Source organism: Nicotiana attenuata, chromosome 5 (genome assembly GCF_001879085.1).
Source record: "Nicotiana attenuata strain UT chromosome 5, NIATTr2, whole genome shotgun sequence".
Classification (NCBI taxonomy): Eukaryota; Viridiplantae; Streptophyta; class Magnoliopsida; order Solanales; family Solanaceae; genus Nicotiana; species Nicotiana attenuata.
This window is the reverse complement of record NC_031993.1, coordinates 17,162,585-17,172,525: the sequence shown is the minus strand read 5'-3', so window position 1 is coordinate 17,172,525 and position 9,941 is coordinate 17,162,585. Positions and strand designations below refer to the sequence as shown.

Sequence of the window (9,941 nt, the reverse complement as noted above, 5' to 3'; positions counted from 1 at the left end):
GGGTGTTGGAACATCCGTGTATGAAGTTCCATCACAATCAATGGAGTCATGTGGGGATTACGGAGGTGAATTAGGGCAACTAATGCTTTCCACGAGCAGCAGCAACACAAACAAAGCGCACTGTTTCAGCTGTTAATGATCGAGCAACAACAGCTTTTAAATCTGGGCAGCAGCAAATTGAGGAAACTAATCTTGACAACTCTAGCAAATCGATCAAATAGATTCACTGGGTAGAAGCTAATTTAGACTAATTCATTAAAATTAGTATCAGAAGTTAAATTGACTTTTCTTGAACACTAGAAAATCTAACAACTAATAAAGTGCTGAAAATTCCAATTTCACCTGAAAACAATCATCCGCACAAATACTACTGCATCCAATCCCCCAGTAACACATATTTTTTCATCAGAAGTCTCCCGTGCCTTAAGGATCCAACTTGGATAAGGAACAAATCTATCAAAGCGAAAGGCATCCTGTTGTCTTGCTCGTACTTGAGCAATCTTCGCGCCAAAGTAAACATTTACAAACCTCGGTTGTTTCCTTAAAACCGAATACAAGGAGAACAGCACTACGCACACTGCAGTATTGACACCAGCAGAAGTCAACAGAGCAGCTAGCTTCATCTCCGCCCCCAAATATTCTCACAACCTCACTAATTAAGACATGTCATCAGTGCTTCCTTCATTTAAAGATTGGAAAGATCTGGAAACAACAGCAATTTTGGTGTATTAAGGTCAAGAAACTGCAAAAGTGAAAATCATAGTGAAGAATTCATTTGATACAGTGAAAAACTAAAGCAGTTTTCAGTCAACTAATTATCTGGTGATAACCAGCTAATAAATTGTACAATACAACCAAAAAAGAAGAATACAAAAAAGATAACAAATGAAACACTGATACTATAAACAAGCAAAATAAGAAGTTACAAAGGAAAAGCTTTAGCCTTGCAAGCATGCTCATTTCAAATATCTCCTAGCATACTGAAGTCTACTAAAGTTCATTTAATCCAGTGACTGCGCGAGCCTATGTAACATGCACAACCCGCTGAGTAAATCCAATTATAACCAAAATTAAGTTACCGATATCTTGGTAATATTAGAAATTGATTGAAAATATTTGCTAAATTATTCCCAGCCGGACCTATTATCCAAAGAACATTAAAGCTAGACCTCTTCAGTTGAATATCACAAATCTAAATGCAATTAAAACAGAAGTCGTCAACTATGAACTTTAACCACAAAAGAAGGTATTAACTTACTTTTTGGGTACTACTAACACAATAAAATACAAGAGAATACATCTTTACCCAACCAAACCAGCTTAGAGTCAATGAGTTCACCTAAATAACTAAAAGTGCAAATAGATGATGCATTTAACTATCACCAACCACCATTTTTCCAAACCCACAGATACCATTTGCTTGTTGTACTACTCTTCTTAAAATATCATCACGTGAACGCTGCAGAAAGACTACACTTCAGTAGATTTCTCCAAGAGCGTATGCTTATTCTCATTGTTCCAATCCCTTCCAACAAGAGATGCCTTTGAAAACACGCAACACTGTGATTGGAGTACTTTTGTGGTTCAAGTATACAGGAAGGTAACCAAATGGACGCAACCACTGACCTATAGACCGGGCACGTTACTTGCTTAATTGATCAAGGTAGGTGTAACCAATCTCAGGAATGGGTCATTGACTTCTTCTAGCTTTGTATTAGGTAAACAAAACACTAAGTGGATAAAACAAACAGAATGAGTAATTCAAGGAAAGGAAATTACCTAAAAATATTATGTTGCTATTTCTAATCTAGATTGAGTTCATTTCTCAACATTGTTACTTGCACTTTTAACAGGGTGACCTAGCTAAAAGCTTTTAGTGTAGGTACATCTGCCAACCATTGAAGAGAAAAGATAATAAGCAAACCTAGAGATACTGCTAGCTCATGCCTTGATTGGATAATGTAAACATGCGCAAGTTCAGTAGGAAACAAAAGATATGATTAGGGTTATAGATATATCATGTCACGTGGCTTATTAGACAACACATTCACCCACAATCCATGGCAATGTTCATGTTGATCAAGTGACTCCATGGTAACTCTACTCTGGCAACTATGGCAATTTAAAAAGGCAATTTGATAACACCGGGCTAACTGAACTTCAAAGGATGGGTATTGGACTAGTCATAACAGCAATGACTATGCTTTCAGATATTAATTTATACAGAATAAAGAAAACATAATCAATAATGTAGCATGGTTGGATCACAAATTTGATATTATACCTCAAAATGTAGCACAGCTGAGCCAGAAGAGGATGTTGGAGAAGGATCGAGCCTCAACAACCGAACAAAAGGATCCCAAATCTCTCATAATTTCTTCAACGACCACCAAACCCTACCCCCTCCTCCCCAATATTTTCCTACAAAACAAAAACTAAAAACTAAACACCTAAAATTAGTAAAAACTAAACTAGATACACAAAATAGAAACATAAAATCTATTTTTGCTCCTTCAAAAATAACCCAGAAAATAAGTAATACACAAAGTCTACCGGGGGGCTTCCTTTTCCTCTTTTCTTGAATAATATTACAGTCAAAGCAAGAAATCAAATACATTGCTCACATCCTAAGTATTAAAGAAGAAATTAACCAAATTAGAAAAGAAAAACTTGCACCTGAAGTTAGTTTCTCACATAGTGCCTTTTGGGTCGAAACTTTCTCGCGATTGAAGTAGTTTTCTCACCTTTAATCGTGTCTTTTAGATTTTTCCTTTGTTCTCTTTGATGCCTTCTCTTCTTCGAATAACAAAATATGATCGACACTTAGATTTGGGGATATTGGGTTAGGCCAACGATTTGATTTGGGGATATGGGGATTTAGAGTTAGCCATAGATGGAATTCTCAAGGTGAAAGGTATTGAGAGCTTTGGAGGTGTCGATGCCTTTGAGTTCTATGGGGAGATGAAAGGGTTTATTGGAAGATAGGCTTGGAGATGTCGATAGTGGAATGTTTTTGTTATTTAATTTACATTAATTAACAAAATTTATCAGAAATAAGATAGATAGTGATAGTCTTGGCGGGTTTAGAAAAATTCATGGGAAAAAATGAGGAGGGAAAAAAACCCGTTCCAGTAGAAACTTTTATTAAAATCCGTTCCCGTAAACAAATTTATTGGTACGGTTCACAAAACTGGTAGGCAAAAAAAACCTATGGCAACGGTTATTTTGTAATAAGAACGGTTTAATAGCTAAAGCGTGCTGATATCGTTCCAATGCTACTGTAACAGTTGCAACCGTTCCAATATCCATTCTATGGCAACGTTTTTTTAACCGTCGCAAAAAAAACTGTTGCCATGGGCCCATTTTCTAGTAGTGGAACTCCCTCGTTACCGGATACCACATTGTTTTTCTCGCCATGGTGGCCAGACTCAGCATCCACGTTCAAAGGGGCAGATTGGGAGTTCAACATTTTAAACTTGAAAGAACAAGTGTAAAATAGGGTGCGTTATGGAAATTTGTATCAAATTTCCACTATTATCCTTAGCCTCACGGTGGGTGCCAAACTGTATACCCTAAAAAATAGATAACTACTAAATTTATATGTGGTTTTAAGGATACGTGGATTAATTCAATACAAACGGTAAATATCGCTAAATTAAACAAGTAAAAGATGTAATAAATTATCAAACCACTCAAAAGGGAGAGTGATTCTGGACTCGACGACAACCTTAATGAAATATCCGTCCTCGGTCCCAGACGTATAATAAAGAAAAACTGATCAACAAATGCAAGAACTTTGAATAAAAGAGAAAAATAATAGTATATTGCCTTGATATGCGTGTTACAATCTTGTTAATGAATAATCAGACCCCTTTTATATAGTAGAGGAGTCCTACCCTAGGTACAATTTCATAAAAGGTAAAAATCTTTAGTTTAACTAATCATGGGATTTCCACCAGTACATGCCGAGATCCGCGCCGAGATATACGGCAGGTCACAGATATCACGACCTTCTGTTAATCATGCTCAGTTGCCCGACAACGTTCTCCGAAGTCTTTTGGGATTTGGACCGTTGCCGAATCACAACCCCGATATTCTCGAGGGTGGGCGTCATGCCTCCAGGCCCTGGCTCGATGAGACCCTTGCCTCGATTCCAGTTCCCTGTCATTACGTCTCTTGCTCGATTTACCTTATCGGAAACCGGGGTGTTCCATAGGCCCGGTTTCACCCGTATACAAAGATAACGTTCAAGCGTGTTTATCCAATTATTTCTTGTTGCTATTTAAATTTATTTTAATTTCAATTAACGGAGAAATCAACAATTATCCCTTGTTAGATGGTCATTCCAATTTCCAATGATAACAAAAACAGAATTACTCCCTCCGTTCACTTTTACTTGGCAGGTATACTAAAAATAGATTTTCATTTTTATTTGTCACTTACACATATCAAGAAAAGACAACTTTTTGATTTCCTGTTATACCCATAGTATTTATTACTAATTTCAAATCATTTTCTCAAATTTAATAAAATATGCATCAATTAATATGGTTATCATGATAAATTATGCACTTCATTTATTATTTCTTAAGGGGCGTAAAAGGTCAAAACGTGTCAAGTAAAAGTGAACGGAGGGAGTAGTATATATATCAAATTCTTAACCCCTAAAATGATGAGCATTTATTTCTTCGAAAGTTGTGATAGAATAATAAATATTCCACCATTTTAACTAGAAATTTTGAGTTTAAACTTTAGATATGAAATCGTTTTTGATGAAAAATATTTTACCTTCAAAGTGAAATTTCCTATAACCAAATTAATCGGACCCGAAAATAAAACTCATGATTGAGAAACAAAAAAGAGCTTTCATTTCAACACGTCGGCGCGAGTCTATCACATAACAAGTGTAGTTTTTAGTAGAGTCTATTACTCAAATGGTCACTCAACTATCCAAAATTATCTCCTAAAGTCACTTTACTTTCGTTTGTAACAACAAAGTCACTGAACTATGCCTATTGCATTCAGAAGGTCACTAAACCAGATTTTTCAAATTTTGGATTGCCAAATACCTGTTTTACCCTCTAAATTATAAACATTTATCTTCTTTTTATTTTTTTATAAACTTTTTAATATTATGATTTTTCCCTTTTTAATTTATATTATGGACTTACCTATAGAGTAAATAAGTATTATTTATAAATTAAAAAAATAAAAAGTATTTAAGCATATATAATGCTGGAATAACAAAATAATGAGCATTGTATAAAAATTAATTAGAATAATTTATTAGTAATAATAATTTTAGTATTAACAACAAAACTTCAAAATAGATCTATACAATTCAGAATGAAAGAAAATAAAGGTTGTAAAATATATATTTCATGCACGTAATATAAAAAAATAATTATTTAAATAAATTTATTTTTATAATATACATTATATATTCTTGAAAATTCTTCTCAATTATATTATTATGTTTCTACCAACTTTTCGACGACACAAAATTATGTCACCGGGAAGCAGGGGAACTATCTATATAGGGTAAAATATGTTATGTTAAGTCGTGCAAGAAATATATATAATATAATTGAGCATAATTTTCAAGAATATATAATGTATATTATAATACTACTTTTATTTAAATAATTATTTTTATAGTACGTGCATGGAATATATATTTTACAACTTTTATTTTATTTCATTCTGAATTGTGTAAATAAATTTTTGAATTTTTGTTGTTAATACTAAAATTATTATTACGAACAAATTATAATTAATTTTTTTTTACTGTGCTCATTATGTTGTTATTCCAGTATCATAGATGCTTAAATACTTTTTATTTTTTTAATTTATAAATAATATTTATTGATTCTATAGGTAAGTCCATAATATAAATTAAAAAGGAAAAATCATAATATTAAAAAGTTTAAGAAAAATAAAAGAGATAATTATTTATAATTTAGAGGGTAAATTAGGTATTTGGCAATCCAAATTTTGAAAAATCTAATTGAGTGACCTTCTGAGTGCAATAGACATAGTTCATTGACTTTGTTGTTACAAACGAAAGAAAAGTGACTTTATGAGATAATTGAGTAATTATATGAATAATTGACTCGTTTTTAGTACGTATTTCTTTTTCATTTCACGGTTGTTTCTTCCGCAACACGTGTAAGTTTTTTTGAGTTCACTTTCACTGTCCAATTTATCAATTTCTACCCTCCCCAATCCCACAAGAAAAGCTATTTAATTTCTTCACTTATCTCTGCACATATCCATGTCCCATAAAAAAGACTTATTCTTGTTTGGAGGGGGGGGGGGAGGGGGGAAGAGAGCAAAGGACAGATGGAGGTCAAATCTTTGTGAACCGCAAAAATGGAAGTGATTTAACAAAATTGATCATCTCAAATAAGTGACACAAGTAAACCCCAAACTAATGTTCAGGATAATAAATGAAACTAATACCAACCAAATGGTCTGTTTTGGATGGTAATTTTGAGGTTAAAATAACACGGGATAGTCAGTTTTTGGACTGGTCATTCAAAAATAGCCAGTATTTGCCAAGTCATTGAAAAATAGCTACTATTTTGTTGCAACAGAGACCGGTCCAGCATAATATACTGGAGTTCGATGCACCTGTCCATGAACTTCCAACATATTATGCTGGACCAGTATATTTTGCTGGCTCCAGTATAATATACTGGAGTTCCAGTATATTATGCTGGAGTATTTTCCGGATTTTAAACAGTGTTTCGTTCAGATTTATCTTTACATAAAAAATGACTAAATTTCGATGACTTTTGAAACTATGACTATTTTTAAATGGCCACTTGTAAATCTGACTATTTTTGAATTTCTCCCAATCTCGAGACACGAATGGCTAATCCCATATTCGACAAAGTATTGTGGGCTCACATTTCTAGCAGCCCACAAAGTTGTTCAACAAGCATAGGCCACTTACCTGAAAAGTCCAGTACCTTTCAGAATCCCAGTGATTCACCTAAGTTTGTTATCTACCACATGACCATGATACATTTGTTGTTATTCTTACGGAAAAAAAAACATTAGTTATTTCCTATAGCAAAAGTTGATACCTTATTTATTTTGAAAAAATTATATTTCATAGTTACCTTTTAATTTTTATAGTAAAATATTTATTTATGGTCACCTCCTACCCTTAAGCCATAAAATACGCTTTGTATTATTTTTCTCTCTCATTCTTTCAGATTTTTCTCCACCCTCTCTCTCTCTCAACGCTTTGTATAATAGCGGAGATACAAGGACTACACAGTAAATCCGAAATTCAACGGGTAAAAAGCATGAGAGATTTGAGATGAGTTTCTTTTCTTCAAGTGTTTGCCCTAATATTCGTGTGTAATTTTCAGGTACCAATCTCTTCATAAGGTTGTGCTGGGGGAAGGCATGGTGCCTCTTGAAGTTCAGATCTGGACAAAGGAGATGTACTTGCAAGCTGAATATGATTTTGCTGCTCATTGGAGATACAAAGAAGGCGCTTGCAAACACTCTTCTTTTGTATATCAGATGGTAGAGTGGGCTCGTTGGGTTGTTACCTGGCAGTCACCCCAAGAAAAGGGAACGAACAACAGCTGCAAAAAAAAAGAGGAACGAAGACGACGGAGTTTGGGGCTGAGCAACTTGAATTTTCTGTTAATATATTTCAATGTATTTCAATGTATCTCGCTGTATTTCCATCTATTTCATTGTATTTATTGTCTTTTTTTCATTGTATTTCAATGTATCTCGCTGTATTCCATGTATTTCATTGTATTCACTGTCTTGTTGTATTCCATGAATGTATTCATATATTTTTTTAATTAATATAATTTATGTATTCAGATGTATTATATAATTTCTCTGAAGATTGCTATGTTTTTGGGGTGTTTTTGGGTTGAGAATCTTTTTTATAACTGAAAATATAAATTTTGTGTGTTATAATTGAGTTTGTTGAGGCAAAATGGGGATTTTACGATTTAGTTCGAATCCAAATGGAGAAAACACATCACCAGCTCATTTCCTTAAAGGAACAAGGATTTCCTTTTTGCACGAGTAATTAAGGTATTAAGTATCAAATATGCAAGTGATACTACATGTACAATGTGAAGGAGTGCCTTGGAGCAATGGTAAAGTTGTTTTCATATAATATATGAGTCATGGTTCGAGTCGTGGAAACAGTCAGTAATACTTGTCTACGTCACATTTTATGGGGGCTAGCTCTTTTCTGAACTATGCGTGAATGCGGAATTCTTTATGCATCGAATTACCCTCTTTTTAATCTTATATATATATATATATATATATATATATATATTACAAATACAACAGAATATATACAGTTTTTTTCATAACAATAACACTACTAGAATAGTAATTTGATGGATCCCGTTTCTTTCTCTATTCCCTCCTTTTTCCATTGACTCTTAGGGTCATTTGGTAGAATGTATTAGTGAAAATAATATATATATTAGTTTTGGTATTATTTATTTTTTGTTTTGTAATATTTTTCAACCTATATATAACTAATACAAGGGCGTATTAGTTATACACCTTATTCAGTATAATTCTTATACATAACAAACCATGGCATTAGCAATGCCATAATTTTTAATACACATATAAGCATGTATAAAGACATAAATGCCCTTTCAAAACCTTTTTCAAATTCTTTCCTAAGAATATGGAGGGTATTTTTGTAAAAGATAATTTTGTAAAAGAATTATGCAATACATGTTATTTGTAATATTCCAAACCAAACAATCGATAAGAAATAATCCCAATATAACTAACACCAACATAATTGATCTCAACAATATTAATACACCCTATTTAATATTATTCTTATACACCCTACTAGATGGCTCCTTTTTGTTTGACCAAAAAGTGTGAAACTTTTTGTTAAACTAATTAATGAGGAATTAGAGGGTGAATCCTAGTTAGATATAATAAATTCTAGATAAAAAACTTAGACAGATCCGTGGGATGAGATTGTGTTTGAGTGTAATAAAGACCGGATACGCGTTCGATGATTGTCAATGAATGTTATAATAAAACATGCAATAATTGTACATAATGGCAATAAATATAATAAAGAGGAATTCATCACCCAAATGCTAGATGGTTTGAGTGATTCTTCTTCCTGACAGCAACGTGGGATAATGATAAATGAAGATGGATAAGGAATCTTTGGATCCTGTAAACAAATAGTGAGCGACGTGTGCTGAGCAATAGAATCAGTGAACAAGACAAGCCTTTTTGTATATTCTCTGTAGTCAACCCTTTACAAGTGCTCTTATCAAAAAGGGAAGGTCCACTATTTGTTCTTTATATCTTCCTATTTATAAGGGTTATCCCCAAGAAACCCTAAAAAGTACAACATAGAGAATATCCAATGGAATATTCCTATATCTATTGCTAAACTATCTTACCGTTGCTTCCTTTCCCCCTTTGCTTGACCTCGGCAATAATCCTTCTTAAGACGACTCCTCGCCATCGTTCCGTGGTCGGCTTTATCCTCGACCATGTTCATTTGCAGTTATCAAGCCGCCAAATTTAGACCAATACAGATAGTCCCTCCGCTTGTTGAGGTCATGATCTTGCACGTCCTCGATGAGCGGATTCGCTCTGCAACCGTTGAGAAGAAATTTGGTCGTGTTGATTGAATCGAATCGGCTGAAGTCGAAAAAACAGCATGGTTAGCGGGGCTACGGTTGGAGTGGCTAGCGTGGTGTGACGTCATGACCAATGCGCGCCTTCTCCATGCAGTGTATGTGCTTCTGTTGCTTCGATTTTGGTGTCATTGACAGTCTTTTGCTTCGTTTCTGGTGCCACCCAACCATATATATATATATATATATATATATATATATATATATATATATATATATATATATATATATATATATATATATATATATATATATATATAT

The 9,941-nt window shown here is 33.5% G+C and overlaps 1 long non-coding RNA gene across 2 annotated transcripts; it reads right to left on the bottom strand.

The window, feature by feature from the left end:
- On the bottom strand, nucleotides 83-3,088 carry LOC109225421. 2 transcript variants are annotated; one of them, XR_002067913.1, is made up of 4 exons: nucleotides 2,677-3,088; nucleotides 2,285-2,435; nucleotides 343-702; nucleotides 83-129 (listed from the first exon to the last, which is right to left on the bottom strand). It is a non-coding gene; the product is annotated as an uncharacterized LOC109225421 (long non-coding RNA). The 2 variants fall into 2 exon arrangements; XR_002067914.1 differs by having other exon boundaries at nucleotides 2,285-2,421.